Raw genomic sequence first — 7,090 nt, 5'->3', positions numbered from 1 at the left:
TCACTCCTTTGACCTACTTGGACTTTCACCAGATGTCTGGTCAACCTTGACCCATCTGAATTTCTCCGTGCCAAGTATCCAGTCAATCCTTTGACCTACTTGGACTTTTCACCAGATGTCTGGTCAACCTTGACCCATCTGGATTTCCCCGTGCCTGGCTTCACTCACCAGGACTTCCAATCTGCCTAGCTTCACTCACCAGGTCTTTCACCTAGCTTCACTCACTAGGATTTTCACCTGGCTTCACTCACCAGGATTTTCTTCTGCCTGGCTTCACTCACTAGGACTTTCTTCTGCCTGGCTTCACTCACCAGAACTTTCACCTAGCTTCACTTACTAGGATTTTCCTCACTGCCTAGCTTCACTCACTAGGTCTTTCCTTCTGCCTAACATCCCAGTTAGGACTTCCCAGTCAAGTATCCGGTCATCCTTGACCTACTTGACTCTTCTTCAATCAACCTTGTATTGTCAAACATCGAAACCCAAACCAAGACTCAAGCTTGGTCAACCTTGACCTGAGGGATGTTGCACCAACAATCTCCCCCTTTTTGATGTTTGACAATACCAACACTATCACTTACAATACCACATGTAAGTTAGGCTAATCCCATAGCCTAAACCTTCTTCATGTCACTAGGTAATGAATACATAAGTTAAGCCCTTCATTCTCCCCCTAAGAGGGCAAACTCCCTCTAGGTAATGAAAGCCTAACTTACTCCCTTTCATTCTCCCCCTATTGGCACACATCAAACCATGCCTCATTTTTGGGCACACATCAACAAATTCACTTGTTGAAAACTCTCCCCCTGAAGAGTTGCTCATCGTTGTTCACAACTTCACTCGTTGTGATCAATACGATAATGAAGGTCCCATACCCTTCATTATCCTTAACCCTACATTCTCCCCCAATGTAGGCAAATACCCATCCTTGAGCATTATCCACTTGAAATCACTTGAACAATGAGAATATCCACTCCCCATTAAAGTTCAAACGCTCAACCTTGAGCATGTTCTTAACGGAAGGTTAACCACCTTCCAAGGTTCATGAAAAATAATTTTCATGTCTTTAAAGATTCCCTCCCCCTAAAAACATGGTGGTAACTTCTGTCATTGCACCAACAATGACTTGGAATCCCTAAAACTTTAGGAAACCCAATTTTAGAAATTTTGAAGTTCAAATATTCAAAATTTGAAACAAACCTCAACCTAAACTTCAACTTAGCCTTTCTTAACCAATCCATCCTTGTTTTCCACATGAAAACACCCTTTTTATGTATACAAATGTATTTTCAGGGGTTTGGAATGGTTACCTAGACTAAAATAGGTTCAAAGATGCTGAAATCAGGCATTCCCAGCCAAAATCAGCAACTTGGATCGATTGGAGTTGGGTTCCAATCGATTGAACCTTGCTGAATCGATCCATTGATCGATTCAGTCTTCTTGGATCGATCCACTAATCGATCCAGAGAGCTTCTGCTCGCGAGAAATGCCTTCTCAATCGATCGGTTGATCGATTGAGGCACTCCAATCGATCCACTGATCGATTGGAGTTCTGATAGTGGTTGAAATTCCATTTCAGTCAACTTCAGAAACCCCTAGAAAATTCTACAAAAATCCAAAAATCGTGAAAATTTGTGTAGACATTATTTAGGGTATATACTATCAAGGAAAAATAGTTTTCTATGAAAATACATCATATTTTCAAAGATTGACACAAACTTGAAACCTTGCAAAAACTTTAGTGTTTTCTTCAAGTTTGTGTCTAACTATTCAATGGTGATTACTCTCAAAAGATAGCCTTCACCAAGGTTTTCCAAAATTATTTTTTAAAAACATTTTCAAAACCAATATCCCACCATATTCCTTGGGCTTAATGCACATGACTTGTACATTAGCTTTCCCAATGATGGGAAAACACATAACTATGTATTTTGATGAACTTAAAACTCAAAAGAATGCACTAAATCAACATCTTGAGTTTTGTTCATCATCCTAAAATCTCACTTGTATCTAATGTGTACTAACACATACAAGTCATCTTATAGGTCTTTGTGAGATGTAAAATTTGATTTTGCCCTAATCTAGGGATCATGCATATTTATCTAGGCATTTTGTAGATATTGGACATCCACCTAGGATGTCACTTGTTGATACACTTGGTAAATATCATTTGTCCTTAATTTTAAGGAATTAAAAATAATGCATGATAATGTTATGGCATACATCAAAATGAAATAGTTTTCAAAAGAAAGATTTCTATAACTACATGATGTATATATGTCATGACATGATATTTTTGTGTTTTCATAATAAGGCATGAGTGCAAAATACAAAACTAAATATGATGTCATGGCATATAGTGAGCAAACAATCATGGCAAGGTTTAGCATAAATAAAATACCTAGATTACCTATCTAAGTGTCCTTAAACCTTAGCTAAGTTAAAACTTAACCCTAGATTGCCCTCTAAATGCTCCAAGAAAATGCCAAAGCCTAAATTGGCATTTCTAGTTCTCTTGATTAACTTATGCCAATTGAAATTAAGCTTATTCCTCAAATGTTGGCAAATTTCGTTCTTCCACAAGAGTAGCATTTTAAATTAAGGCTTAGATTGACCTTAAATTTCCTAAGAACATACCAAAATCCCAACTTAGTAGTTCTTATGATTTTCCCAATTTGTGTCACTTAAAATATCATCCAATTTATCAAATTGTGACACATTTTACTCTTCCCAAGAGTAAACATAAATCCATTTCATTTTCAAAGGTTAATAATAACTTTGAAAATGCTCCTTGAGTGTCAATTTCTTCAAAGTTGGGTTAACTACCCTTTTCTTAGAGTTGACACTCTCTAACCCATCTATGGGGTAGAGAAGATGCTCCTAGGAACCCAAAACCTATTGGTGCTCCTTGGATGCTCTAGGTATTCACTAGGGATAACTTCCCTAGATACATTCCTAGTGACCTTGTTTGGCTTCTTAGAAGCCTTGGTCACTTTTTCTAGGTCAACTCTAGGGATAGCCTCCCTTGTGACCTTGTTAGTGACTTTCTTAGACTTCTTAGAAGTCTTAGTCACATTTGTTGTTGCAAAGATACTTCTAGGGATGACTTCCCTTGTATCCTTGACTTGACTTCTAGACTTAGGGTTGGTTCCATAGCTATATGGAACCCTATGGTAAGTAGGTACATCCTTTTTGATTTTTGGTTTGTATCCCAAACCTCTATGGCCCTTGGATGACCCTTGTTGTCCTAAACCTAGATTTTGCTCATCTTGCCCTATTAGGATATTTTCCATCCTTTTTAGGGTCTTTTCCATTTTATCAAGTCTTGATCTCAAGACTTGATTTTCTTTCCATAAGTCCTTAGTTTTTGATTTATCACTAAGTCCATGAGCATTTTTGTTTCTAGGCTTGTAGCTAAAATCCTTAGAGTTCTTGCCTGACTTTTACCTACATTCCTAGCCCTAGGTGTAGTGGTTTTAGCATGAAAAGCTATATGTTTTTCCTTAACGCTATCATGCTTCCTATTTTCATGGTAAATGGCATTAAAATGGTATAAATTGGAACTAACATGCTTTTTACCATAATTTAAAGGGGTAGGCTCAATAAAGGTTACCTTCCTTTTTACCTTGGAGGCTCCCCCTTGAATTGAGCTTCCTCCTTGAGTCTTGACCACATTCTTCCCCTTGGGACATTGACTCCGGTAATGTCCCTTTTTATTACACAAGAAGCACATAATGTGCTCCTTGCTCTTCTTTATTGTGGGGATGGTCTCCTTGGGCTTCTCCTTGCCCTTGGGTGCCACTTGACCCTTTTTCTTGGCCAATTTAGGGCATTTACTTTTGTAATGCCCTTTTTCCCTACATTCAAAGCATATAATATGATTTTTATTTGTAATTGAAATTGTTATACCTTTACTTATAGGGGTGGCATCTTCTCCTTTTGATCCGGAGGTAGAAGCTTCCTCTTGATCCGAAGATGATACTCCTCCAATAGATTTGACTTGATTCATGGAGGTGGAAGCTGTTGGTGCGGGTAGCACTAACGGTCTAACCCAGGTTTTGATGAATGACAAATAGGTTAAGTTAGTTGTGTCGTTGTCTGACACTTTGATCAAGTGTGCAGGAAAAGTCCAGCTAGGTCGACGGGCTGACCGGATAGCTGGCGAGAAGTCCAAGCGGGTCGACGGGCTGACCGGACGCTTGGCAAGAAGTCCAGCTAGGTCGACGGGCTGACCGGATAGCTGGCGAGAAGTCCAAGCGGGTCGACGGGCTGACGGGACGCTTAGCGAGAAGTCCAGACGGGTCGACGGGCTGACCGGACGTCTGGCAGGTAAGTGAGGGGAGTGAATGTGAGGACCCGTTCCAGGGAAGGGGACATTAGGCGTCGATCCGGCTTAGATCCATTTCGGATGTCTAAGTCGAGATCGTGACTCGATTCAGGTGACGGAAAGACGGAATCTAAGTCATACTCTCTTTCTCTATCTGCTGAACTTTAACCGTGCTAACCATTTGTTTAGCAGGATATCTATTTGCCTCGGACTAACCTTGTTTTGCGGGAAAAAGGAGTCTTCTCGAACAAGGTGGTCCGGCGGAGGATCCGAGCGCCGGAAGGGATCCGGCGCCAAGGCTAATTTTATCCGCATAACTCGTCGCCACGTGGAGCATCTTGATTTGAGCAAGATTCACACCTGTGCGCCTAAGGGATCCAGGAGCCCAAGATATAAAAGAAGCCCACAGAGCTTCACAATTAACTTGAGAACTCTTCTGCGATCTTGCTGCCGGCTCAAGTGCGACGTCAACAACGCCCGACAAAAGTGCTCTTCCGCTTTTGCTTAATTTTCTCTTTGTCGGTATTGCTTTATTATTACTAGCATCTCCGTACCTTTTCCGTAATCACATTTCGACTTGCTAGTGATTGCCCAACGAAGTGGTCAAGGACCATGGGCCTTCGAGTAGGAGTCGCCACAGGACGAAGTAAAAATATTTGTGTCTACTTTATCTTTTTCCGCTGCGTTTATACTCGTCTTTTTCGAATCGATATTCACCCCCCCTCTATCGAATCTAACGGTCCTACAAGTGGTATCAGAGCAGGTACCGCTCTGATTTGGTGCAACCACCAATCAGACAGGGGGTGAATTATTTTTTTTTAATTAATTTTAAAAACTGGTGTTTCGTTAACTTAATATTTCACTAATCAATTTAAATTAGTTCAACACGAATTTAGATTTCTTTTTCTATCTTTTTCTTCCCGCACTACTAATCCAAGACCAAGTCTTGGGATATTTTTTGGTTATTTACCTGTGCACAGAATGTCCCAACAAGAAGGATTCAGCACAGTGCGACCTCCACTCTTCAACGGGGACGACTTCCCTTACTGGAAGAAGCGCATGGAGGTCTACCTCAAAACAGACTTCGACCAGTGGATGAGTATTACGAAACCTTACAAAATTCCAGTGGACAACGCCGGGAATCTAGTGGATCCTGAAGACTGGACAGCAGATCTCAAGAAAAAAGCATCAACAGAAAATAAAGCGATCAACACTCTACAGTGTGGATTGACAAGAGAAGAACTGAACAGAGTCGGTCCACACAAAAACGCTAAAGAGCTATGGGACAAGCTGATCGAACTGCACGAGGGAACGAGCGACGCTAAGGTAACAAAACGAGACCTGCTTCTAAACAAAATCTTTAATATAAAATGCAGGAAGGAGAAACAGCGAATCAACTACACGCGAGGATCAAGGACATCCTCAACGGGCTTCATGCAATAGGCCACCAAATGGAGAACAGAGACCTAATAAGGTACGCTTTAAACGCTTTTCCACGTAATAGTTTGTGGGCATCAATAGTGGATGCCTACAAAATTTCTAAGAATCTTTCTAACTTAAAATTAGACGAGCTGTTTTGTGAATTAGAATTACACGAACAAACTAATGCCGGAGCCGAGAAAGGTATAGCACTATTTGCAGGTTCCTCCAAAGAAAAGAAAGGCAAGCTTGAACTTGAAGAAGACTCCGAAGACGAAGAACACCTGGTGAACTTGGTAAGAAAAATGTTCACCAGGAAAAAGAGGAGCTTCAGCAAAAAGGATCTTCAAAAGATCAGCTCTCCCTCAGAACAAAAGAACGTGACTTGCTACGGCTGCAACAAAAAGGGACATTACAAGAACGAATGTCCAAAACTAAAGTTCGACAAACCAAAGCCAACCAAAAAGAAGGCACTCAAAGCAACGTGGGACGACTCCTCGGACGAATCGGAGGAAGAAGAGCAGAAACATCAAAGCCACCTCGCACTGATGGCCCGCGAAGCCGAAACAGATAACGAGTCGGAAGATGACGACGGGTCTGAACCCGAAACAAGCCACGAGTCCGTACTCGTTTCCGAAGGCCCGAATGAGGTATACTTTAATTTAAACAAAAAAATTTTTAGAATTATTTCCTGTCTAAATAGTAAATTAACTAAATTAGAAAATGAAAACAAATCACTTCTTGAGGAAAATCAAAACCTCAAGGAACAATTAAAGAACTCAAATCCAACTCAAGATCTAACACTTGAGGAGGAGAATTTATCATTAAAAAATGAAATAAACAACTTAAAAGAGATGTTAGAAAAATTTACAACAAGATCAAAAAATTTAGATTTAATCCTAAATAATCAAAAAGCATGTTATAATAAAACCGGACTAGGATATAAGTCGAATTCAAATAAAACCTTCAAATCATTAATAACCCAATACAAGTCAACCAATCTAGCTTGGGTTCCGAAAGCGTGTCTGACCACGCAAGTAGGACTTAGTCAATATTATATACCTAAAGAAAAAATACATTATATAAAATTAAATAAACCAAACCAAAATCCAAAATACAAACCTAAATCAAATTCAAAATATAAACAGAATTATCACCAAGTTAACTATAACTATAAAAAGAATCGACACAAGCCTAAAATCAAAACTTAAATTAATGGCCAATAATTCAGGGGGAGGCTCCAGAATAGCTGGCACCTCCAAAACTAACTTACCCGATAGGGTAACCCAAAATTTACCAACCCGGCAGGGTAATTAGGATTAGTTAAAAAGAGACCAAGTTTAA

This window comes from Zingiber officinale, chromosome 4A, assembly GCF_018446385.1.
Source record: "Zingiber officinale cultivar Zhangliang chromosome 4A, Zo_v1.1, whole genome shotgun sequence".
NCBI lineage: Eukaryota > Viridiplantae > Streptophyta > Magnoliopsida > Zingiberales > Zingiberaceae > Zingiber > Zingiber officinale.
The sequence above is the reverse complement of the archived record's forward strand: the minus strand, read 5'-3'. Positions refer to the sequence as shown.